The sequence below is a fragment of the Aphelocoma coerulescens genome, chromosome 8 (assembly GCF_041296385.1).
Source record: "Aphelocoma coerulescens isolate FSJ_1873_10779 chromosome 8, UR_Acoe_1.0, whole genome shotgun sequence".
Classification (NCBI taxonomy): Eukaryota; Metazoa; Chordata; class Aves; order Passeriformes; family Corvidae; genus Aphelocoma; species Aphelocoma coerulescens.
The window spans coordinates 4,576,884-4,603,298 of NC_091022.1; the positions used below are offsets into that span (position 1 = coordinate 4,576,884).

The 26,415-nt window shown below is 43.9% G+C and overlaps 1 long non-coding RNA gene across 1 annotated transcript; it reads left to right on the plus strand.

The window, feature by feature from the left end:
- Nucleotides 1-23,112: 23,112 nt before the first annotated feature.
- LOC138113752 (uncharacterized) lies at nucleotides 23,113-24,040 on the plus strand. The gene is made up of 3 exons (XR_011152322.1): nucleotides 23,113-23,176; nucleotides 23,253-23,393; nucleotides 23,961-24,040. It is a non-coding gene; the product is annotated as an uncharacterized lncRNA (long non-coding RNA).
- The last annotated feature ends 2,375 nt before the right edge of the window (nucleotides 24,041-26,415 follow it).

Below are 26,415 nucleotides of genomic sequence, written 5' to 3' on the forward strand. Positions count from 1 at the left end.
TGGCATCTTTTTTTAAACTCCTCTGCTGTGCATCACTTGCTGGGACAGTTGTACCAGTCTTTGGATACAGTCTTTCCTGTGAGAGCAGTAACAGGTCGTGCCATTCTTTTGCCAATATCCAAACTGTAGTACCGATCTGAAAGGAAGAGAGGTCAGGATTAAATTCCAGAAACTACATTTAATACATGGGAAGAATCCAGAAATTCAAGCCTGCATTTTAATGTCATTTAGGCCTGAACAACAGATTTCCCATTCCGTATAGGGAGCTCAGAGGCTCCAACAATAAATTTCTGTCCTCAGCTTTATTTTTCACATGTCCTGGGTTGCATTAAGTTTTATAGCACTGCTAATAATTAAATCTGTCCCAGGAGCAGTGTTGTATTGCTAGAACACAGAAACAGTCTTAAGAATTTGGAAATCAAACAAACTTAATCCACAACAATCCTGCACTCACTACAGAAGTGGAAGTCCACGGTCCCTGAGTGTAAATGGGCCTGTGAGGCCAATTCCTCCAACATGAGGAATTGGATCTTACTGACAGGGACTTTAATATCCTGTATTTGGGTATGGCTTGTTCTTAGAGCTTTTTTTTTTCAGAAAAATGCAGAAAAATCTGAGGAATGCTTGTATGGGATCCTGGCTGGGGGAATGAGTCTACCTAATCTGGGATCATAAAAATAATTTTTTTGATCTAAGTCAAGTGGTTCATGTCCCTCCTTTTTGTGTTTTGTCAGAAACATAGTTCCATAGAAGCCAGTGAAAAACTATTGCTATGTAGTGATCCAAGGACTTCAGTCTATCATTAACATAATTCTTGACTTAAGTGGAAGGTTTGTCACTTCACAAGGCTGAACTCCCTGGCAATCCATTCACCAACTGGCTGCTTTGAACCTCTATATTTCATGGCTGCACATTGTCGTGTAACTACTGACTTTTAATAGAAACATCTCGTGATTATGGGCAACATTTTAATTCTCAGGACTTTTTAGTAGTGCTGAAAGTAGTACCACAACCGATAACAGGAGCTTCTTTCTTCCCCACCCCTGTGTCTTTTGAGATCCAGTGATGTGCTTTAGCTTTACTTACTGTAAGAGAAGGCATAGTAATCGTAACCATCGGGCTTGCTCTGGTTGGGCACGGAGAGAGTTGAGTGGACAACTTTGGGGAGCCCTCTCCAGTACGTTGTCATTTGGATTTCCTTGCGCAGAACACCTGCAAGCAAAAGGAACCCTCCATGAGGAGCTGTGGCACTGCTGCAGCTGTCATGGGACTGTGTCACCTACAGCCATTAAAACCTTTAAAAGTACTGTATTTAAAGAAACCAAACAATGTTGTGTCAGAACCTCCAGAGGTGAAAGCAGCTGTCTAGGAGAACCTTAGTGACCACATTACCAGAGGGGTGGGGGTGGATCCTGACGGTGCGGATGACGGTTGGCATGCGCACGGCGCGCTGGAAGCGCCGCCTGATGACAACTCTGGGGACAAAGGCTGGGTATCTGATGGTGACCTGGGCCCTTCTTTGACACTTCTTGGCTGGTTCTTGTCTGTACACATACTGCTGCATGTTCCCATCTAAAACACACGTTTGGTTAGTTAGCTTAAAAAAAATAATAAACCCCCCCAAAAAACACCCAACCACCAGCTTGATCGGGTATGAAAATGTCACTATATTCATATCACACACTGGAAATCAGTAACAAATAACATTCTTGTAAGATAAGGAAATTACTTTAAAATAGAAATCAGAGAAGGAAATTTCCATACATAGTTACGAACCAGCAAGATTAAAGCCTTCCCTTCACTAATTGAGACTGAAATAGCTTTACCACCAGATAAAACTTATTCCAATGTTTAGCCACTACGGTGCTGGATTCCTGGATTCTCACCCATACAGACCTGGTTTAAAATGCACTGAAAGACTTCCAAGTACTAACACAAATTTTTTTAAGCTTCAGGCTGTTTTTGAGCACCTGGAGCACTGACATCACTTGTGTTTCTCAGTTTGAAAGAAATAGGTCTTTGGGTCAAGAGAAACAGTCTTTTAGTCCTGACCAAGGCAATTCAAGCACCTTTTGATGTTCCCTGAACTTCAGGAATACGAGACGTACCTCTTTTGATAAAATAAACAGATTCTGGTCTGTTGTTGTATCTTGCCACAGGGAGGGTTGCTACTATTCTCCCACTTAACCCTGCAAATCCAGTTGCAAGAGGTTTGGGATAGCCTTTATCCATAACACCATTAGTGAAGCGCCAGTACAGGGGACCCTGAGCATTTAAGGAAAGAAAAAAAAAAAAAAAGCTTTAGAGGAAGCTAATTCTTGGTTATTGAACTGCAACACAAACATGAAGAATAATCCATAAATAAATACTAGCACTTTAATAGCTACATTGAAAATCTGACTGGAATCACTCCTACATCCATTTCAAATGGAATAAAACGACTACAATTTCATAAAATACCATCTGCAATCTTTTAACCTTTGAGTTGGGCTAGAGTATCTGAGAAGCTAATTTTTAAGAGGAGTTACTGAACAAAGGGGTTTGCTTTCTAATCTCTTAAATTTGCATGGATATAACAAGCAGTTTGAATTCCAGGATTGAATGATTTGTTGGGGAATAACTATGTAACAGCTTTAATAAGGCATGGGCACTTCATTATAATTTTTTATTGCAGGTTGGGAAGCATACTGGGAACAAGTTTAGGCAATTTTTTTCCCTGATATCCAATCTAAGCTTCCCCTGGCCCAGCCTGAGGCCGTTCCCTCTCCTCCTGTCCCTGTTCCCTTTGAGCAGAACCCGACCCTCCTGGCTGCCTCCTCCTGTCAGGGAGTTGTGCAGAGCCACAAGGTCCCCCCTGAGCCTCCTTTGCTCCAGGCTGAGCCTGCCCAGCTGCTCCTCATCAGCCTCACCCCATCCCGCCGGCCGGGACCGCTCCCACCTTGATGAAGAAGGTTTTCCCATCGCAGTTGCACCTGGAGAAGACGGAGTCGATGGGTGAAGGGATGCCCCAGCCGTCGCTGATCCGGCGGGGGTTGGTGGTCGGCGGGGCACGGCCGTTCAGCAGCCAGTAATAGTGACCTGCGGGGAAAAGGCGTGAGGGGCGCCGGGGACAGCACGTCCTGCCCCAGGGATAGCGACGGGACATCGCCGTCCTGCCTCGGGGACGCGGCTGAGCCGACCCCGTGAGAGATCTGGCGGGGCGGGCTCTGGGCTCGGGAGAGTTTCGTGAGGCGTGAGGGGCAGCGAGGCGAGTGAGGGAGGAAAAAGGAGGAAGAGCGACGGGGCAGGTGAGGGAGAAGGAGGAGGTGAGAGGGGAGCAAGGGTAGGTGAGAAAGAAGGAGAAAGTAAGAGAGGGGGGGCGGAGCAGGTGAGGGAGGAGAAGGAGGCCGGGGCAGGTGAGGATGAAGGACTGGGTCTGGGAAAGGTGAGGGAGGAGGGCAGGGGCCAGGGCTGGAGCCAGAGCCGGGGCAGGTGGAGGATGTTTGTAAGAGTCTCACCTCGGAAGACGGCCAGGGTGCCATTGGGCAGAGCGACCATGCCGTCCGCTGGCTTCCCGCTGCACAGGTCCTTCTCGTCTTTCCTCTCTGCAAAACATAGCCAGGTGGGTTTGTTTAATGTTCCACAAGAACGGCCTTAGCTTTCCCCCTCGCCCCCGCTGGTGGGCCAGGGATTAATCCCTTGCCAGGGACGCGTTCTCGGGAAGTTCGGCTCTGGTGCTGTGGCCCCAGCAGTGCCGAGTGACCAGGTGTGGGTGTATTTGCTTACTGCCACCTAGGCACCTGTAATTGAGGAAAACACCTACAAACACCTCGTATGCTACATCCCTCATAGACTTACTCCATGCTCTAGGATTTTATTTTTCCTTTAAGATGCTTTAGTGGCTTCTCTTCCCTTATTATTTCTTAAAAAAAAAAAAAAAAAAAAAGCACTTACTTTCTTTCAGTTAAATATATATATGCAGTTAAATATAAAGGAAGGATTAATCTCTTTTACACTGAAATTCAAGTATTTTGCATTTAAACCACTAACTTATCCCCCCAAAATATCTTTCAGTATACAATTGAAAAATTGCCCAAGAACCTGCAGGCTATATCTGATTAAAATAAACAGAGGGCATGAAAAATGCTGTGGCAAAAATCACAAACAAGAGACTTCTTGTCTCTCTTATATGACATTTTTAGTAGGTGGCTACAAAACACCAGGTTAGGTACCATAAGGGAGGGTGGATATGCAGCAATTTTTTCATGGAATTTAGAAATTTGTCATCTTCTTCCCTTGACTTTTTGTCTGTTTGCATCTTCTACAGTACTGACAGCAAATAGTTTTCAGCAGGACCAATTACTGAAACTAATTAATTTAGATCACGTTCTAAACTACCTGGAGGATTTAACTAACCCCACAGCTGAGAACTGAGGTTTCAGTGTTAAGGACACTGGCAGCTGCGGTGCTGTGGTTGTGGCTGCCCATGGGATACTGCCATGTTCCCACGAGTTATTGGTGCTTTTGTACCTGCTGGAATGCACTTACCTTGTGTTTCTCCAGGGAACATTGGCAGGTCCCCAACCTGTATTAAAGGCTTGTTTATCTCGGGCTCTTTTGCTGGCAGAGTTTCAGGTTTGGTTGGGTGAGGCTCTTCTCTGGCCTCAGTGACCTCCTGGAAATGTATTGTTGGCTTGGATGTCCCATTAGACACAAGATACATTTCTTCTATCGTGTCCTTTTTATCCCTTGTTGTGGTTTCTTTGGTAACTGTAGTTACCTCTTCTTTGTCAATACTAGGGGCCTTTTCAGTGACATCTTCCATTTCTTTTTCAGGTGTAGTGCCCATTTCTTTGATGGTTGTTACCTCTTTTTTACCAGCTGTTGTCATCTCCACAATAACACAAGCAGCACCTGGGCTATCTTTGTCTGCTGCTGGTCCAGCCTGCTCAGTTTCTGTAGTTGCCTCTTTTTCAGTTACAGCCTCACTGGGTTGAGGAGTTGAATCTTCTTTGATGGTTGTTACCAGCTCAGTGGGATTGGGCAAGGGAGCTGTGGCTGCTGTTGTTGAAGTCTTGGTGTCTGTAGAAGTTGTTTCTGATTCAGCTGCTGCAGTGGCAGGTTGCTTGGCCATAGGAGTTGTGTTTGGAATGTCATCCATACCTTTAGGAGAGTCACCTGGTTTAGCTGTTGTCATCATAGCTGTGAAAATGTCTTTAAGCAGAGTAGTTCTGTCTTTCTTGGGTGTTGTTGTCTCCTTGTTCTCAGTTGTGGTATCTGAAAGCATTGTGCCTACCCCAGCTGTGGGGGAGTCGTTACCAGCTGTTGTGGCGGCAGCATTGCCAGGAGCAGCTGTGGCTTTACTGGCAGTACTATCGGCCTCAGGGGCTGCAGGGCTGGTCGGAGAGTCTGCATCTTCTGCTTTAGGGGTCATAGGAGAGTCTGCCATCGTTGTAGGTTCTTCTGGGGTTGCCTCTTCAGGTCTTGGGGCAGTAGGAGAGGCAGCCAAGGTCACTGGTTCTTCTGGGGTTGTCGCTTCTGGTTTGGGAGTTGTCGGCTCCTCTGGGGTTATCTCTCCAGGTTTGGGAGTTGTGGGCTCCTCTGGGGATGTTTCTTCTGGTTTGGGTGTTGTGGGCTCCTCTGGGGTTGTCTCCTCTGGTTTGGGTGTTGTGGGCTCCTCTGGGGTTGTCTCCTCAGGTTTGGGTGTTGTCAGCTCCTCTGGGGTTGTCTCCTCTGGTTTGGGTGTTGTCGGCTCCTCTGGGGTTGTCTCCTCTGGTTTGGGTGTTGTCGGCTCCTCTGGGGTTGTCTCCTCTGGTTTGGGTGTCGTGGGCTCCTTGGGGGTCGTCTCCTCTGGTTTGGGTGTTGTGGGCTCCTCTGGGGTTGTCTCCTCTGGTTTGGGTGTTGTGGGCTCCTCTGGGGTTGTCTCCTCTGGTTTGGGAGTCGTGGGCTCCTCTGGGGTTGTCTCCTCTGGTTTGGGAGTTGTGGGCTCCTCTGGGGTTGTCTCCTCTGGTTTGGGAGTTGTGGGCTCCTCTGGGGTCGTCTCCTCTGGTTTGGGTGTTGTGGGCTCCTCTGGGGTTGTCTCCTCTGGTTTGGGAGTTGTGGGCTCCTCTGGGGTCGTCTCCTCTGGTTTGGGAGTTGTGGGCTCCTCTGGGGATGTTTCTTCTGGCGTGGGAGTTGTGGGCTCCTTGGGGGTCGTCTCCTCTGGTTTGGGTGTTGTGGGCTCCTCTGGGGTTGTCTCCTCTGGTTTGGGAGTTGTGGGCTCCTCTGGGGATGTTTCTTCTAGCGTGGGAGTTGTGGGCTCCTTGGGGGTCGTCTCCTCTGGTTTGGGTGTTGTGGGCTCCTCTGGGGTTGTCTCCTCTGGTTTGGGAGTCGTGGGCTCCTCTGGGGTTGTCTCCTCTGGTTTGGGAGTTGTGGGCTCCTCTGGGGTTGTCTCCTCTGGTTTGGGTGTTGTGGGCTCCTCTGGGGTTGTCTCCTCTGGTTTGGGTGTTGTGGGCTCCTCTGGGGTTGTCTCCTCTGGTTTGGGAGTTGTGGGCTCCTCTGGGGTTGTCTCCTCTGGTTTGGGAGTTGTGGGCTCCTCTGGGGATGTTTCTTCTGGCGTGGGAGTTGTGGGCTCCTTGGGGGTCGTCTCCTCTGGTTTGGGTGTTGTGGGCTCCTCTGGGGTTGTCTCCTCAGGTTTGGGAGTTGTGGGCTCCTCTGGGGTTGTTTCTTCTGGTTTGGGAGTTGTGGGCTCCTCTGGGGTTGTCTCCTCTGGTTTGGGAGTCGTGGGCTCCTCTGGGGTTGTCTCCTCTGGTTTGGGTGTCGTGGGCTCCTCAGGGGTTGTCTCCTCTGGTTTGGGTGTCGTGGGCTCCTCCGGGGTTGTCTCCTCTGGTTTGGGAGTTGTGGGCTCCTCTGGGGTTGTCTCCTCTTCTGGTTTGGGTGTTGTGGGCTCCTCTGGGGTTGTCTCCTCTGGTATGGGAGTCGTTGGCTCCTCTGGGGTTGTCTCCTCTTCTGGTTTGGGAGTTGTCTCTTCTGGTGTGGGAGTTGTGGGCTCCTCTGGGGTTGTCTCCTCTGGTTTGGGTGTCGTGGGCTCCTCTGGGGTTGTGTCCTCTGGTGTGGGAGTTGTGGGCTCCTCTGGGGTTGTCTCCTCTGGTGTGGGAGTTGTGGGCTCCTCTGGGGTTGTCTCCTCTGGTTTGGGTGTTGTGGGCTCCTCTGGGGTTGTGTCCTCTGGTGTGGGAGTTGTGGGCTCCTCTGGGGTTGTGTCCTCTGGTGTGGGAGTTGTGGGCTCCTCTGGGGTTGTCTCCTCTGGTGTGGGAGTTGTGGGCTCCTCTGGGGTTGTCTCCTCTGGTGTGGGAGTCGTGGGCTCTTTTGGGGTTGTCTCCTCTGGTCTGGGTGTTGTGGGCTCCTCTGGGGTTGTCTCCTCTGGTGTGGGAGTTGTGGGCTCCTCTGGGGTTGTCTCCTCTGGTGTGGGAGTTGTCGGCTCCTCTGGGGTTGTCTCCTCTTCTGGTTTGTGTGTTGTCTCCTCTGGTTTGGGAGTTGTGGGCTCCTCTGGGGTTGTCTCCTCTGGTTTGGGTGTCGTGGGCTCCTCTGGGGTTGTGTCCTCTGGTGTGGGAGTTGTTGGCTCCTCTGGGGTTGTCTCCTCAGGTTTGGGAGTTGTGGGCTCCTCTGGGGTTGTCTCTTCTGGTTTGGGTGTTGTTGGCTCCTCTGGGGTTGTCTCCTCTGGTGTGGGGGTGGTGGGCTCCTCTGGGGTTGTTTCCCCTGGTTTGGGTGTCGTGGTCTCCTCTGGGGTTGTCTCCTCTGCTATGGGAGTCGTTGGCTCCTCTGGGGTTGTCTCCTCTGGTTTGGGAGTTGTTGGCTCCTCTGGGGTTGTCTCCTCTGGTTTGGGAGTTGTTGGCTCCTCTGGGGTTGTCTCCTCTGGTTTGGGTGTTGTCGGCTCCTCTGGGGTTGTCTCCTCAGGTGTGGGAGTCATTGTCTCCTCTGGGGTTGTCTCCTCTGGTGTGGGAGTTGTCGGCTCCTCTGGGGTTGTTTCTTCTGGTATGGGAGACATTAGCTCCTCTGGGGTTGTCTCTTCTGGTGTGGGTGTTGTCGGCTCCTCTTCTGGTTTTGGTGTTGTCTCCTCTGGTGTGGGTGTTGTGGGCTCCTCTGGGGTTGTCTCCTCTGGTTTGGGAGTTGTGGGCTCCTCTGGGGTTGTCTCCTCTGGTTTGGGTGTTGTGGGCTCCTCTGGGGTTGTCTCCTCTGGTGTGGGTGTTGTGGGCTCCTCTGGGGTTGTCTCCTCTGGTGTGGGTGTTGTTGGCTCCTCTGGGGTTGTCTCCTCTGGTGTGGGTGTTGTTGGCTCCTCTGGGGTTGTCTCCTCTGGTGTGGGTGTCGTCGTTTCCTCTGGAGTTGTCTCTTCTGGTGTGGGAGTTGTTGGCTCCTCTGGGGTTGTTTCTTCTGGTTTGGGTGTTGTCGGCTCCTCTGGGGTTGTCTCCTCAGGTGTGGGGGTGGTGGGCTCCTCTGGGGTTGTCTCCTCTGGTTTGGGTGTTGTGGGCTCCTCTGGGGTTGTCTCTTCTGGTGTGGGGGTGGTGGGCTCCTCTGGGGTTGTTTCCTCTGGTGTGGGTGTTGTGGGCTCCTCTGGGGTTGTTTCTTCTGGTGTGGGTGTCGTGGGCTCCTCTGGGGTTGTCTCCTCAGGTGTGGGGCTGGTGGGTGGTTCCGTCTCGGTTGCTGGTGCCTCAGTGGCATCAGGGGTTGAGTCTTGCGTTGGGGGGATGTCGGTGGGATCCACCTCAGTCAGTGGTTCCTCTGTGGCATCAGGGGTCACATCTTCTGGTGCATCTGTGGTGGGAGGGTCGTCTTCAGTCACTGCCTCCTCTGTGGCCTCAGGGGTTGTATCCTCTACCTTTGGGGTTGTGGGAGTGTCTTCCTTGGTCGGTGGTTCCTCTGTGGCTCCAAGGGTTGTCTGTGCAGGTTCTGTTGTTGGAGCAGGAGTGGTCACTTGGATTTCAGGGTCTACAAAACAAATACAAATTTGGTTCAGCCATTGGAACTGCCATGCAGGTAGGTATTGCCTATAAATGTATTATACCCATTAGCTATAGGTACTTCTTTTGGAATAGTAATGCCTTTTTTTGATGGGCCAAACTAACCTGGACCAGGTGAAATGGGAGTTCTTTTTGTCTGCATGGGGCTTTGCAGCAGCTCAGCACAGTCTTAGGTGATCCCTTTTGGCCAACCTGGCGCTGCCCCAGGTGCAGGGCTTAGTTTGGTGTTTGTAGGTGAGGCTGCCTGGGGTTCCCTGCCTTTTTCATGGAAGGGAATCCACACTATAAAATAGTCCTTCTAACAAAACACTTCCCTTCTCTGTCTCTATTTTGATTTATTCCACTGCCCCGCATCGTAACTTAGCCTACACCAACAACCTGGAATTGGAGGAGGGAGGTAGGCAAACAGGAGGAAAACAATTCCTGAACACAGAGCCCTGATCTGTATCTTTATACCTTGGGTTGTTTTCCTCATTGTGATCTATGCATTTAAGGCTCTCTTTACGTGTATTTATAGTTACATTGATTAGAGTGAAATTGTTGATATTCAGCAAAAAAACCAGTAAATGCTTCTGCATTTCAATCTCTCCCTAAGTACTCTCTCTCTGAGATTTTGTAGTTTGGTTCTGCCTTCACAAACGTTCTGTCTTTCTTATGAGCAGAGTATTGCAGAATAGGTTTCACTCCCATCCCATGTGTCTGAAATAACAGAAGCCAGCTGGGATCCTGTTAATGGTTATTTAAATTTCCTTAATTTTCTTTCATTTAACCCACTATATTGTTGGTTTGAACTTTTCTGTAATAGGAAATTGAAACAGCAGAAAATTAGTACTGCAAATCTAAAACAAAAAGAGGGGGAGAGGATTAAAATATTGACTGACTTCTAGTCTCTTTTCATTTGTGTTTCAAGTTCAAACCAACCTCCTGAGTTATCACTTCAAATGTTGGAACATAATAACAAAGAACACAGGAAAGCAGCATATTTTCCAGTCAGAGCAAATAAATCATGTGTTCTCTGAAGCCGTGTAAGGCCTGGCTTGATTAAAGCTAGAGGAACCTGCTAGGATGCTTTCCTGTGTTGGTGCTGCCAGTTCACCACTGTCCCACCCTTCCTGTTCCAGCCGTGGATGCTGTCCAAGACTGACAATGGTCTGTACCGTGTTTTTGGAGGATATGTGTGAAAAGCCAATAGAGATGCAGGAGACATCACCACTCTGTGCTGAGTGAACTCTCCGAAGTCCTGAGGGCTCGGTGAGGTAATCAGTTTATAAACCGAGTGCTTCCAAGCTTGGTAACTGTCTGGTAATGTCTAGGATCAGCTTTCTATTTCCAGAGCAGGGAAATGGTCTTTAATGTTCCTTCAGGTAACACCCATCCTGCTGCATCCATGTACTTGCCTACCTTCCACAGCTTCATCTGGCAGCTCTTCCTCATCTATGGAGGACCTTTTAGATGTTGATTTGTTTTCTGGAGGAATCTCTGGGGTTGGCTTTGCTGTGTGTGCTGAAAGAGAGAAGGGCTCCCATTAACAGATTATTTTATCTTTATAGGTGCTTGGAGTCAACTGTGTAAGAGTGATTACAAAATTTCATTGACCATCTTCCATTTAAAATGAAGTTTCTTTTTATCTATAGGATTCTTTACACTATTATTTGTGTGAAAAAAAGAGCAAAAATGCCCTTTGGATCCTGAAGTGTTTCATCACAGATGTGAGCAATACGTTTCCCAGAAGTTTGCGGTGAGGCATTATTAGCTAATGGCAATTTTGAGGTGGGAGCTCGATGTTTTGAAAATTTGTCTTTTTTTTTTTTCCACTATGGATGACTTGGGACTAACTCACTCTAGTGGATATAGGAGAGCTGTCATATTAGCCAAGAATTTACTTTGATAATCCCCTTGTAGTTTTTCAGATGTGATAATTCTACACAAGTGATTGTTTTGGAGAGACGTTTTAAAAGAAGTGGTTTCCTTGAAGGAGACAGGAGCTACAAAGCAGGCATGGAGCAAGGAAGCAACCCAGGTGTCAAGCTAACTTCTACTAGGCTGAGTTTTAGGAGAAATAGGAGGTTGTGTTCAAATTTTCCAGCTCTGAAGAGTGGATGGGATTTCAGTTGCATCCAGTAAGAGCCAGTTAATATTTTGTAATTAATTGTTGGTCAAATTGTACGCTTGGAAATGAGGTACTAGCATAGCCTTGTAGAAGGAACTTGTTAGTTGTGAAGGAAATGTGATGGAGCTCGGGGAAGTGGCCAAATTATTTTGATCCAACCAAGGGACCTGGTAACTGCCAGAGGTGTGTGTAATCAGCTTTTTAAAAAAGGAATGGGATTTTTGTCTCTAAGGGATGACCACGCTGTCAAAAGATTTACTTTCACAGCAAGCTGCTGCTCAAAGCAAGGAAGGTTGGGTATTGCACTATATCCTGAAACCTTTATTGAGGAAGAAAGAGAAATTGTCGTTGAATAAAATCACTCTAGAAGCTTGAATGACTCCTGTGAAAGCCAATGGCTGGGGAGGGAAACGCTTTGGATATGTCTGTACATATATTCAGGGAATAAGGAGCTTCTGGAGGAGAGGGAAGATAACAGTGAGCTCTGGATATACATCGTACACTTGGCTTTACTGTACAGAAAAAAATGTTCACAGGATGCTGAAACAGCAGGTTTATTCCAAGAGGTTTAACAGTTTCTCAGTTATTCACACATAGTATAAATAGTAAAATACTGAGTACAGTGGTTTGGGGGATTTCTCCTGGATTTTTTGACAAAACTTGATAGTAAAGATTAGTAAAATACAGAAGGAACTCTTTAAGATTAGGAACAGTTGATTAGTTCTTCATTATATTTTAACTGAAGAAGTGAAATAGATTAACAGTGTTTTGTGAATGTTTGGGTGTGATAAACTCAGCAGAAAGAGGGAAATATTAAGCAGCCTCAGAAGAAGCAAATTCACCTCAATATGCTTCCAAGACACTTAAAATGCTGAATACAGACTCTCTTTCAGTCTAAATTACTGTGCAACTGTGTGGCAAAGCCAAGCCACTATCCCAACACTTGGGGACCACTTGGGTGAGGAGAACCAAATGATAATTGTGACTTATGTTGCGTGTTACACTGCAGGCTTTGGGAACCGGCTGCCTTGGAGGTGGGATGCTCTGTGGATGCAGTAACCCGGTGGCAAGTTGTATTTGCCAAGTGTGTTGACAGAAATTAAATTAGGTCTGAAGGTACCACAAAGTTTAAGGACATGGTGAAATTAGACATATTCTGTTGTTGTTTTCTAGAGTTCATTTGCTGGTGTCCTTAAAGCTACATGAGGGTGGGACTGCACCTCCAGATCTGTGCCTTTGTGCTCAGCTGAAACCCCACCAGGCTCTGCAGAAAAGGACAGAACAAACAGAAGTGACTGGCAGGTCAGTTTGATTCTGCCCTGGACTGAACTTGCAGCCTGAAGGTTAAATGTGTGTTTTCTTAAAATTTTTCTTGCTACAGTGTGAACATGGAACATCCAGTTCCTCCCTCTTGCCCCACAGGATAGGTTTCTGTGCTGGGCTGCTCTTACCACGTTGGATTTGAGATGGGGAGAATCTAGGATGTGCATCTCTAATATGCTGCCAGTGACTGTGGTGACCCCAAGCAAGTGGTCTGGAGGTCCAGGTAGTGCTATCCCAAGGCATGGAGTAGCCATTGCCCACTTTTGGATGGGTGGGGATTTTAAGGGAGTTGAACCTTCCATAAAGTGGAACCTTCCACCATGTTTTTATAAGATGAACTCAGCGTTTTACTGCAATTCATTTATTCATCTGCGCAGTGGAAAAGGCCCTGGGGGTGCTGGTGACAACGGCTGAGTGTGAGCCAGGTGTGCCCAGGTGGACAGAGGCCAATGGCTCCTGGGATGTCCCAGCCCTGCTGTGGCCACAGCCCCAGGGCAGTGCCTGTCCCCTGTGCTGGCACTGCTGAGGCCCCTCGAGTGCTGTGTCCAGTTCTGGGCCCTCATGGCCAGAGAGACCTTGAGGGGTTGGAGCGTGTCCAGGGAAGGGAACGGAGCTGGGGAAGGGGCTGGAGCAACAGGAGCAGATGAGGGAGCTGGGAAAGGGGCTCAGCCTGGAGAAAAGGAAGCTCAAGGGAACCTTGTGGTTCTGCACAGCTCCCTGACAGGAGGGGGCAGCCAGGGGGGTCAGGCTCTGCTCCCAGGGAACAGGGACAGGACAAGAGGAAATGACCCCTAGGAGCACCAGCGGAGGTTTAGATTACCAGGCTGCCCAGGGCAGGGCTGGAGTCCCCATCCCTGGAGGGACTTAAAAGCTGTGTAAACGTGACACTTGGGGACATGTTTTAGTGGTGGCCTTGGCAGTGCTGGGGAAATGGTTGGATACAATGATCTCAAAAGGTCTTTTCCGAACAAAACTGTTCTGATTCCCCAGCATCTCTCACTGAATTCTATTATTGATGTGCAGAACTTGTCCTTATATGTGGTATTCTGAGCAATGGCTCTGATAGTCAATTAGAGCATGGCTAGTGCCAAAAGAGCCTAATGCAAAATGCAACTTTATCCTCAGAATTCACATCTTGTTGATGGCTTCCAGGATATCTACCCCTCTGTGCCCATAAAGTGTTCATGCTTGAGAAATTGGACCATTTGTTTGTGAAATTAGATTTTGTTATTTTTGTTCTGTTTTCTTTTGTCCAGTTGTTACCGAAGCCCACACAGTTTTGTTTATGGTAAAGCAAAGCACCTCGGTTTAAATATATCTTTGAAAAACAGTGATGGAGAAATGTCTTACCCTCTTTGCAATGCTTGGCGTAGTCTGGGCAGCACTTGCCGTATCGCTCACAGTCGGCATCGCAGTCACACTCCCTTCCCCTCTCGAAGGATTCAAAGCAGCGTCCCTCGCAGGAGACGGCTGTGGGAGGCAGAGCAGCACAGTCAGACTTTGGGCCAGCTCATGTGGAACGCTGGGACCTCTCTATAGTGAAGTCATTTGCTCGAGCTGGCGCCAAGAGCAGCTCCATAAAATCAGGCGCTTATCCTGGGCTGATCCAGGATTTGTCTGTAATTGTGGGGTTTGGATCAGACAGTGCCACCAGAAGGGCCCTGTGCCATGGCAGAGCATCGAGACCACTGGATTGACAGTGCAATAAAATGTGACCTCCACGTTCACTGTAGCCAGGTCCCACCGTAGGAGGCTTCCACTTCCCCAACCACAGAGCAGTGATCTCAAGAGCGATATTTAAATTCTGGGCTGGGTTTGCAGAAAGGTGTTCACCAGGGTATCCCTGGTAACGAGAAAGATGTGTCTACCAAAGCATTATTGAAAAATAATTGGCCTAACTGGGTCATAACTGAGTCTATCTGGTGTGTCCAGGCAAACACTGCAACCTAATTGTGTGAACGAGTTAACCAAGTTACCCCAAGAGACCAGTTTGGAACTGTTTAATACAGTTCTTAAATTATTAGTACTAAAGGAGTATCTACCATGTTTTGACAAGATTAATAACCACATGATTTTAACATTTCATTTTTGGTTAACTTCTGAAAACTTCACTGACCAAACTACTATTTCATATCAAATAATGACCACATTCTCTTAGAAAGAATGTGCACAGCTATTACAGACTTCAGGAAAAGCACTTCCTCTACATAAGTCTCTACTGAAGTTGTTGTCTCTGTGGCACACAAGGCCTGAAATTGTTTTACAGTAAAATCACTATCTAGTAAAATTAGGATTACTGTATAGGCAGATTCTGAACATCTTTGGATTACTGTAGTTGTGGAATCAGTCTGTTGATGTCAGTGGATCTATCCCACATGCACAGGTGAGAACTATTTTTATTATCTTAGGGAAATTTTTATTCATAAATAATGTCTGGCATTTCTGTCATTTAGTCAGCATTGATCCCACACTAACTAGACAACAGTCCTTAGCCAGACTGCCTGCATCCTTTCAGGATGGCACCTACTGTGCTTGCCTGGACTCACTGATTTAGAGTAGAACAGGGAAGACTTCCTCCACCCTTAAATTTTTGATTAAGTGTTGTGTAGATGCCAGAATACCTTTAGAATCTGACCCATAATGAATAAATAGCCTACATAATTAAAATGCCTCAGTCTGCACCTTCAGCTGTGAGAAATGCTGATGTACCCCTACAAAGCAAAATGAGGATGGGGAAGACTGAAGGGCAAAATGTCCCCAGTGTGTGTCAGGGCAGCAGAACTGGAATTTTAGGGAGTGCTAGGTCTGCATTTTGAACAGCACTCAGTGGTGTTGCTGGATCTGAGAAGTATTTGTTACCCCTGTAATCCTACTGGAACCACAGTGTGGTGTGACAAACTGCAGTTATCCAAATCACTGACATTTCTGACATTGGTGATTCCTAGTAAAATGTTTTTAGTGCTCAGTAAATCACTTTGAAAAACCTGTGTTTATTTACATTGTACAGTTTTGCCTATAAATAAAACATAAAGTCATACTCCTCCAACCATCTCTTCCAGCAGACTCTGGATGTGGTTCTGATTCAGAGTCAATTTCTGTCCATGGAAGGACACCCTGGCTTTGGATTAGACCCCACAGCATCCACACTTCTTAAATTTGAGTTGGAATATGTCAGAATTTCTTTCTGCAAAACTCTGAATTGGCTTTTACCACTTTTTTTCTTTGTATAAGAGACAGACACATACAGTACAAATGCACCAAGGAGTAGAAAACAAACAGTAAACTGTTTTTGCCCATCTTGCCTAGTTCTGCTTTTGTAAAAAAGCAAAATTCTTTGTCTGGCAATAACCTGTGGATTGCAAGAGGTTATCCTGAGTTTTTGAGGGGGACAATAATACATGTATGAGAGGGAACAAAGACAAGCGAACCAACAGACATTTAAGCGTTCAGAGAGGAGATACTGGTGTGGGAGGGAGCTGGGAGGGGAATTTTGAGGAGAGGAACTGGCTGTGTTTGGGAACTTACCCACTGTGCAGACTTTCCTGAAGTCAGGGCAGCACTCCATGTAGTGATGACAGTTAAAATCACACTGGCAGTCATGCTCTCTAGAATACCCTGCCCCACATCTCCCTGTACAGCTCGATACATCTAAAATCACACAACACCGGTGTAAGCGTTGCCAAATCACAATGGTCCTTAAGGAAATGCTGAATGGAAAAGTAGTAAAACTTCTCTTTTTTTCCCTAAAGAATGTAGTTTCTTTACTCAATACTGCAGAAGCTGAGGGCCTCGTGTGACCCCTCCTAAAGGTGAGGGGAGCAGAGGTTTGCTCTGAGCCAGCCTGAGGACCAGCAGCAGCACATGTTCAGATTAGAGGGGTCTTCCACTGAGCCAACTTACCCCATTTCTTCTGAAAACTAAGGAATCCTTGAGGATTGGTTCTGTAGTATGACCACAGGCATCCAAACTAGCCCCTTAGGCAGTATATCAGCTTTGCTGATTTATTCTCCAATTTGATTCACCCTCTGCATGGTTATAGGCATGCTTCTGCAAACCCATACCTGCCAGACCCCTTAGGTGTCTGATTTTACTGTTGGTAATGCTGTTCCTAATAACACATCTAATCAGGTTAGCTTGCAAACTGGAGAGAACTGTAGTAACAAATACAGCTCCCTGAAGCCATTTTTGTTGGAAGTTTCAAAATCTGCCTACTCCCTACACTATATTTTTTTCCCTGATGTTAGGGAAGAATTTGGTATCAGCTCTAAGGTTAAGAACAGTTGGGATCTAGCCCTGCAACTCCTATAAAATACAGTTTATTAATTAGAAAATTACTTACTAGCAGACTAACAGAAAAGCTCATGCCACGATGGCTTTACTCCCAGACTCCTGGGAAATGTTGGAGGATAAGAAAGGTGCAGATAACAGGTGGCAAAGCAAGACATCAGGAGGTGTCTTGCTTTAACCTGTGAGCATTCCAGCTCAGCAGTGCCTTGCTACCTTCTGCTGCCAGATCAGATATTCACCCTGCAACCCTCCCCTTCCTCTGTGAAATCTCTGCTAACACAACCAGCTAACAGCTTCTTCTGGAAATGAAACATGCAGGACCACAAGTGAAGCGTCCCTAAATACAAACAAAGAAGCTGAACAATCAGCAAGCTCAAACAGATAATCAGCTGAAACACTGAGGAACAACAAGGAAATAACATGTAACACAACACAACACCAAAGACAATTTCTAACAGCACACACTCCACGTGTGTGTGTGAAGGAAGACCATGGAATAACAAATACTACATCTATTACATATACTGTGATTTTCAGCAAGTACTTGTAATGCTTGTTACCACTTTGCTACAAATAGAAAAGTGGAAGTAAGGGGTAACTGGAGAGATTAATGGACTTGAGTTACTGGGCTATTAATACAGTAGCTGAAAAGACAAGATGGACATCTTCCTTTATGGATATATGCCCAATATATTGAACCCTTCTTCCTTTATGGAAAAAAAAAAAGTCCAATAGTTATGTAGTTAATAGTCCAATAGTTATGCCTCTTCGTTCATTTGTTTCTTTTAAGTTTATGACTTGTAAGTTACGGAGTTACTTGTAAAGAAAATGCCTGAACGGCCCTGGTTGCTGTTGGCAAAAGTCTTGATTTTTGCTGAAACTGGTGGGAAGGCATCAGTTATCAAGGGGTCAGTGCAAGGTCACATCTGGCATGGGGTGTGTCCTGAGGAGCTGCTCAGATACACGACATTGTGCCTTCTGTTATCAAGTAGTAATAAATCATTTTCCACCAGCAAGTAATACTCAGTGTTATCCCCCTGAAAATTTGGGAGCTACCAGAGAACTGCAATAGCACAGGATTTGCCAGGTGGCATGTTCTGCTTCACCATAACAGTGCTATTTTAGTTAGGAATCAATTACAGAGCTTGGAGAAAAAATTTGTATCATTAGACAAATAATTCTCCAAATTTGCCTCAGTGGTGTAATAATCATGCATTTAATGGCAAAGCACTTAGTGAGGTAGAGACATTCCTCTCCCTGAGCTTACTGAAATATTTCTAACCAACCTTTGTGGATATTGTCATGTTAGATTCTTCCTAAATTCAACTGCAAATCACTGGGGCTAAATACATCAGTATGAGGGCAAGAGGCTCTGTAGACAATGTCTACAGAAAAAGTAGTAGGTTCATACACACTTTGCATTACATTTTTATTTTTATGTTATTCCTCAAAAAAAGAGGGCCATGCTACACCAAAATTTATGTATGAAAATATTCAGTGATTATAAGACTGAATCATATTTCCTGTCTGAATAAAGTTCTAGAACTTAGTGTTTTTATGAAGATGCATTTGAAACATTCTTAATGTGTGTCAGACACACACTCCTAGACACCCTCCATAGGCTTTGTGTGTTACAGTACCTTGAGAAGACACTTCTGGAATCAAGGACAGTGAAAGGACCACCAGGGATAAGCAAAGTATGTTCCATATGATCATAACTTTCAAGTACGACATCATTCCTAAAAAGAAATAATCTCACATCACTATCTGCAATTCAACTAATTCATAATTTTAAAAAAAGCAGTGCATATCTTTATATATAAGACTAGTTTGATAAAAATATGAAACAAATAATAAAACTGTTCAAGGATAAATTGCTAATTTAGAATTACTCCATAAATCCCCTCTTGATTATTAGTCAATTTTGTAGTAAGACTATAGAAATTCCTTATTAACAAGTAATAGAAATAATTTTTTGCAGAATTCTATTACATGAGGACTATAGTCAGTCGTCTTTTAACATAGGTACACTTCAGCACAACAATGTTTAAAGTTATAATAAAAAATAAATTAAAATCTATAATAAAACCAAATACTGACAGAGTATTAGTTATTCAGCAACATAATTTTATAAATAATAACCTAGCATTGAAATATGTCAAATGGAAATATAGGCTAAAAGTAAATCTTCTTTCAAAAGGAAAACTTTGGGTTTTCTGTCCTCGTTCCTTGTTTTCCTTTTGAAGAAGAGCTCTGGGTAGAGACAGGTGTAGCACTTACCTAGAAGAGAGTGTGCCTGCTTCCAGGGCTGGTCCAGAATCCTTATATATTGCTTCGGAACTGTGCTGGGGTCAGGTAATTAGGCAGCTTGTTAAACACATCACTAATGACAGCTCATGACAGCAAACTTTCCACAGGGCTTGGAAGAGGGCCCGGATGACTAGACTAACACAACATCTGGAAAATACTCCCATTAAGAGAAACGTTTACAGAAAAACTAAATACGGACTTACTAGTCAAAACACATTTTGATTACTGAGAGAAATGAACAAATTGTCCTCAATGCAGCTGGAAGGCATTAGAGAGTATTGCAGAGCAATAAAAAATCATCATAGGCAAATGCTGAGTGTATTTTTCTTCCTGTCAAATGGAGCTTAGGTGACAGTAGCCTGAAATTATGCAGTTTTATCTGCTACTGATGGTGTATCTTCTCCAAAAAGTAGTGAGAGCTAATTCATACAGACATAAGTAATTCACCAGTTGCACTGAATATTTTGTACTTTTCCCTCAACTGGATGGAAATGCTGCCAAGGCATTGGCCAGAAATCAAAGAATTGAGTCAAATCTCAAAGTTATTGAACATATGATATGTAAGACATTGAAAATGAATGAAAGAGACTGTAATTGTTTTAATGGTCTTGGTGTTCATTGGTTCCAGATTCAGGATACTGGAAATGGTCATTGGTAACTCTCAGAGCTAAAGGGGGTTTTAACTGAAACTTTTAATAGTCCTGACTCTTGGGGTTTGGGAGGGATTTTTTATTCAGAAATTATCCTAAAGGCCAGGGAACTTCAATACTTCTCTTTTATGATATTACTTGAGTCCCAAAGTAGTTCTGTTAACCCAAAATAATAAATATGGTATCGTACACATTGATCCCAGCTGAGGAAAGGACTTCAAATGAGAATGAGTCTCTTAAGGAAAATAATGCAGAACAGGAGTGGGTTTAAACATGTGTTTGAATGTTTCTCTTACTTGGTTCATTGATTGTACAGCTTTAGTATTTTTATGCTAGAATTTCTAATTTCTGTATTATCACAACAGAGAGATCTTCATTCACTCTTTCTGCATTGTGTGCAGATGGAATAGCTATTTACTCTAATTAAATGCAGCAACTATTACTCTACTTTGTGGAAAAGGGGAGACTGAGTTGTTAGGGAGTTTATTCAAGGTCATACACAGAAGGAAATGTATATTACATGTCTTTTAATAAGAGTTTCAGGGCTGTCTTTAGTGGACTATGAGCTTGATAAAGTAACCCTGTCTTGGGTAGAATGGTGCCTTTCTATGATTAGTTAAAGCCTGGGGAAGAAGTACTTGTTAGAGTAGCCAAATAGGATCAACATGATGAGAGGTTTCCTTGAAAAGTACTGACATCCTTATACCTTAATTAATTTATAATTTGATCAAGCAAAACATTTAAGGCTAAATTATTGAGTGTATCCTTACTTTGAGATCCATGATATGGAAGAGATCTGTTGTCTTTTCCATCAGTTCACAGCTGGTGCAGCTGTGAGTCTCAGTTAATACTGGCTGGCTACCTGAGGTGAATATATGTTTGTATGTGTGTCTGTATATATATATATATATATATATGACTCAATAAAAAGAAACAGAAGATCAAAAAATCAAAATTATTATAATTTTTCTGTTAACATGCCAGGGCTCAACTGAGTCATACAAGGACAATTAGGTACATACACACTTGAAATATGGATAGTCATGACTGGCTGCTACATGGTGTTATGGATGTTCCTTTTGGTAGGATTGCACTGCTTCATTTCTCTTCTGAATTAAAGTTTTGGGTTGTTAGAGGTCGCATGGGGTTGCAAAGTTTGAGTGAAAAGAATTTCATAAGTGGATCAACAGGCTGTGAAGAGCACTTAAGACACCTTTAAGTTGTAGTGTCACTGTGGCATTGAGATGGGTGGTCAGACAACACTTAGGGGGGTCTGATCCTGACCAGCTTTTGCTGGTTTTCCCTTTGGTTTTGGGCATGGATTTTGAAATCCTGCTTTAAATTATTGTTATGTATTCTGGGAGGTGGCAAGAAAAGTGCTCAGGGCACACATGCTGGGCAGAGTGTGCTCCTGCTGCTGTGCTGGGCTTGGAGTGTCAGGGAGAAGGGCCTGGAGAGGAGGGGGAGCTGCATCCCAAACAGATATAACATACAGAAAGTACAAAATGTTCTATTTCCTTCTTTTGATTTCAGCTGCCTTAGGGAAACAAGACTCATTACACTCCTGATGAGTAAATGAGGATGCATGGCTTCACCAGCATTTTAATTTGTCTTAAAGCAGCCCATGGGATTTAATATTGCAGTTAGTCACCCCAATCAAAAAGACAGAACCTTATTTTTTATCTGATTTTCATAGCTTCACTTAGTTAACAACTGGGCAGTCATTTCATTTGGCAAGGCTTTCAGGTAGCATAAACCCTTCATCAAACCTTGGCCTGTGTATCCAAAATCTTATCTGTACTTCCAACTTCACTAGTAGATTGCATTTTTTTAAAAAAAAGAGGTTAAAAAAAAAAGCTTTTCCTTACAAACCCTGCTTTGCCTGTGTACTGAGATGATCCCAGTTACAGCACTATTGCTGTTATTTTTTATTTCTGGATGAACAGATTCCTTATGCTGATGCCTGTGACCCAGCAGTATCTTTTCAGGCCTTGGCTTTTCCACAAGCTCCTCAATCAGACACATTTATGATAGTGGTTTGGGGATGTGATCATATCCACTGGGATCACATGGAAAATATAAGTCAGTGAAATCCCAGACAACAGTTGTTGAGATGATCTGGGCCTGGTCTGACAGAAGCCTTACTGCTTTTTCAGTCCCATCATTGATCCCCTTCGTAAACCCATCAGGATCCTCAAAATATGCTGTGATTTTCAGATGACCAGTAAGTTACCTTGGGTGCTCTGAGTCCCTGTGAGGACTCAGGAAGAGCTGCTGGGGGATCCCAGCAGAAGTGATACAGAGAAACCGAGCTGAGCAAGAGGAAAGAGAAAAGGTATTTGGAGGAGTGTTGGCCTGTTAAATATTCACTGATTAATGAACCCTTATTTCCCTTTTAACATAAAAGGAATCATAGAAGGAATGTAATTGCAAGTTAATTGAGAGTGCTGGATGTCTCACTAAAGTTACTAAGAAAAATTATGAAGAATCACAGAAAACTTTTGGCCTTGCAGGAAGGACTGACAGACTTTAGGGTTGTGGTCTTGGTGGGGCAAGGAAGGAGAATGGTATAGAGGAGGCAGGAGCCTTCATGTGGGAAGGGTCTGGGATTACAATTCTTTCTTCCATGCACAACTGGATACCTTTTACTGGCATATTTTAGCTGATTGTGAAGAAAAAAAAAAAAAAAGAAAGAAAAAGTTAATTTGAAAGAGCACCTCTGGCTTTTAAGACAGAATGTTAACACCCTTGCTTTTCTGTAGTTTATGAGTAGCAGTTGTACTACAATGAATTCTGCTGTACCAAGGCTCAAAATGCTCACATACATCATCCAGCTGATGTAAATATAGATTTATTGTATTTCCAATTCTGAAAAAGATGAGAAATTTTTTTTTAAAGTAAGAAGTAGAGAGGAAAATATGACTTAGAAATTATATTTGTCCTCACAGAGATCTCAGCTGAGCCCATAATGATAGGTGGAAGAGGGACAGAATCTGCAGGTTTGTGTTATTTTTATAATACTGCCAATATCAGTAGCAGAAATCTTTTTATTCCAGAAGAGCCTTTAAACTCAGTATAGCTGCAGACATTACTGAACATCTTGAAGAGCAGGAGGAGGAGAAGCAGATTTGCTGGCTGGTTACATCTATGGATGTAACTGGACTTCTCTGGAGCCTTGGCTGCAAAAACATCATTTTATAGCTGTCATAATATTTCGCAGTGGGTCCTCACAAGTTTCCGTGAAATAATTTTAAAGGTTTTTATCCCAAAGCTAGAGCATGGAATTATTTGAGCTAGACTGGAATCTCATTTTATGTGGAATCTGTGCTCTGATTCATACAACAGGTCAGATTTTAGTGGCAGAAAATTACTGGGAAAAATCTTTTGGGGAATGTCTGGCAGAACGGGACGTCATTAAATAAGAAATACTCAACTTCTCTTTCTTCACCCCTACAGGAATTATTCCTCTCTGAACCTGGGCCTAGTGAAATGCTTATAGCTTTGAATACAGACAGCTGATAAAAGTGAGTACTGTTTCATAAAAAATGTCTCACAAAATGAAATATATTTCATATTGTTTGTTCTTTTTTATTCATATAGTGTATGGACTAATTCTACTGAATCATAGCCACAAGAAAACAAGAGATTTAACTATAGGAAGAAAAAAAAAATCAAGCAACATTTGATTGATGTAAAGAATGGCCCAGGATAAGAAGAATGAAGAAAATTAACATGAGAAAGGTAAATGTAGGAGAGCAAGAAGTTCTATATGTCTGCCTGTAATGTAAGAAATTATGTTTATAAGTTAAACTGGAATTCTCAGTTCAACAGTAGGAGCTGAATTAGCACTGGCTCCTGGGGATCTTGGGAATGAAAGATGCAGACAATTCTTTCATTTTAGTTATGTCATTACCCCTTTAGGACAGTTAATAGAGGCTCCCAGAAACAGCCACCACTTTTCATATGGCTGACAAATAACACCCTCAGTTTAGCAAAAGAGCAATGAAAAGGCGTCAGACGGGGTTTTTCAGACTTGGTATGAAGTAATTTTCTTGTAACACGAAGAATCATCTTTCTTAGACATCACACTCAGGCTACTATAAATAATTCTTTTAACACATTTTCAAAGCTTTCACTTCTTATGTACTCAAGCAAAAAAGATCTGTTTGAATGTGTATATGCAAGGGGGGAAATCTTCCTGGATCAGCATAATAGTACAGAAGAGAGACGAGTAGATTTTAATGTATACTGCTCTGAGAAGAGGTTTTTTCTCTTTTTCGGAACTTTTCTGCTGTTGCTTGGCTTCAGAGTGAGAACTGAATAGTAACTTCTGATGTACATTCAACAAAGGTCAAACAACAAGCTCCTGTACAAAAAACTCTCCTGGCAGTATTGAATACTGTATATTAATGGTAGTGGAGAAAGCTTTGGTTAAAACTGCCAGAGGCTTGTGGAACCTGCTTTCTTTCTTACTGCAAACATTATTTTAAAAGAATCTGAATTATTCCTCTGAAACGTTAAGTCCTTCAGTCTATTCAGATTCTGTTGTTTAAAGACACCTACAGTGAACAAATGTTGCCTGGGTTTTTGGCAGAGTGAATTGTCTCAGCATGATAAATCCCCTTTTCTTTGGCAGAGGTAAAGGTATTTAAAACACGAGAAAATGTTCATTTCCCCTTCAGTTTCAATGACCTCTGAAATTGCTGTATTCATTTAAAATGCTTTCAACATGAATTCTGCCTCTAAAAACCAATTTTCTTCTCAGACCTCCTGCAAGAGTTGCACAAGCACAGCATAATTGCAGCAGCTCCAAGCAGGGCACTGAGACTCAGCAGCTCTGAGTTTGTACTTCAAATATAACAGAATTTTCTGTCTACAAATGAAACAATGGCAAATATGTAAATTATTCAGCAAGGCTATGTTATATCAGAGGTTGTGCAGTGCTGAGCTGAAGTGGGAATAATCCGCAGCAAAGGCAAAATCCTTGACCTGATTTTATGAGGGAAAATAAAATATTAAAAAAACCCCAAGCTGTAGTTGTTGTCCAAATATCTTTCTGATATATCAGGAAATTTCTAGGCATTGGCTTCTGTTTGCCTATAATTAAGTCTGGGGTTAGAACTGAGTATTATATTTTCGAAATCTGAAACTGAAAGTCCATGTTCCTCAAGGACACCAGCATGGGTGGTAAGAGCTCCCTTCTGGCAGGGAGTTCCTTACCTCTCCTAAACAGTTCTCCTTCACAGCATGGGCTGCCAGCACTCACAGCTATTAGGGCTGGGGATCTGAACTAGTCCCCATATCCTTCCTGAGGGCTGACTATGTTGGAGGCTGGGGTCAAGGTCAAGCTTTGGAAAGATGAGCCTCTGTGAATTTTAAAAGCCCAAGGACTTAGAAGAGGTGCTGGCAGCTTTTCTGTTTAAATGACTCATCCCCCTTCTAGACTTCAAATTAATTTTATGGTTTGAATTAAAGTTAGATTATAAGTCAGTGATTCAACTCTCTTGTGTTCAGTTTTAGGGAGGTACCTGGCATGGCCCTTCTCCCTTCATTTACTGTAGGGATTGATCAATATACTGATATTACTAAGCATTTATTTGGGCTCAAAGTCAGGGTTTCTGGTGTTTGAGCTCTGCACTAAGAGGTTAAAAAGGAGGGCTGAGGATTGACAAAGGTCTTACCTTCTGCATTATCATAGGAATTGATCTCCACAGTAAAACTCAGCTGGGGTCTTCACGATATTAAGATTTATGGCTAACATTTAGCATATGCTTAGCAATAGCCTTTCAGTGTATTTTAGTAAAGTTCAATTTTTATATTTCAGTTTCAGTCTAAATTTCAGAGATTTGTGTGCTTCAGTTGCTTTGCATGTTACTGTAGGGATTGGCCTTACTATTGAGGTTAGCCTAAGGATGTGGACTGGAGTCAATATTTAGTCTTCTACAGCCCAAAAACTGTCAGCAGACATGACCCACAGCCATGTATTTTACTTTTATAGAGGGACTAATCTCTGCCTATAAGGAAGATTGAATTTAACAATTCAGCACAGTAATATATACATTATCTGGGGATTGCAGAGATAGGATTAGAGTTAGGAGAAATCTAATCTGGTACTTAAGATCAGGGTGAGAGGCTATAAATAAGGATTACGAAGTTTGGAGCCCTCTGTGGTATAGGTTTTCGGCAGTTGACGTGTCTCGGTTTTAATTGGGGATTGCCTTTGTGTTTAGAGTCTGAAGTCCCAGGACTGGTTTTCTGGTGTACTTTACAGAGCTCTAATTTGTACTGATGTCAATCTTTGGCTGTAAATATGTGATATTTAAATACGTAATAGTATTTTTTACTGCATAGGTGGGTATGTTATATTGTGCTTTAACAGTAGGAAACTTCAGTGTCAGAAACCCATTTTATTGACTGCTGTTATTGGTATTACTTATCCTACCAGGGCTTAGACATCACAAGCTGTAGCCTTAATAACAGCCAGGGAGAAAACCTTTGTAATGTTCCCAGAAAGAGAAAACAGAAGCATCCCTCCATCGCAGCTCACTCATGCCCTTATAGAATATATGGACATGATTCATGTCTAGGAGAAGAATGTGGGCTATCAACTGCTGTGCTCTGGGACCTGTTTAATTACCAGTCAGCAACAAGGCACGGCATGGGAGTGCAGGTGCATCTGACAGGCTTTTGCACCTTGGTTGGCATCACTGTCAAGGGAAAAGGAACACCAAAGTCTGGCAACATTTTCCTGTATTTTCTGTAA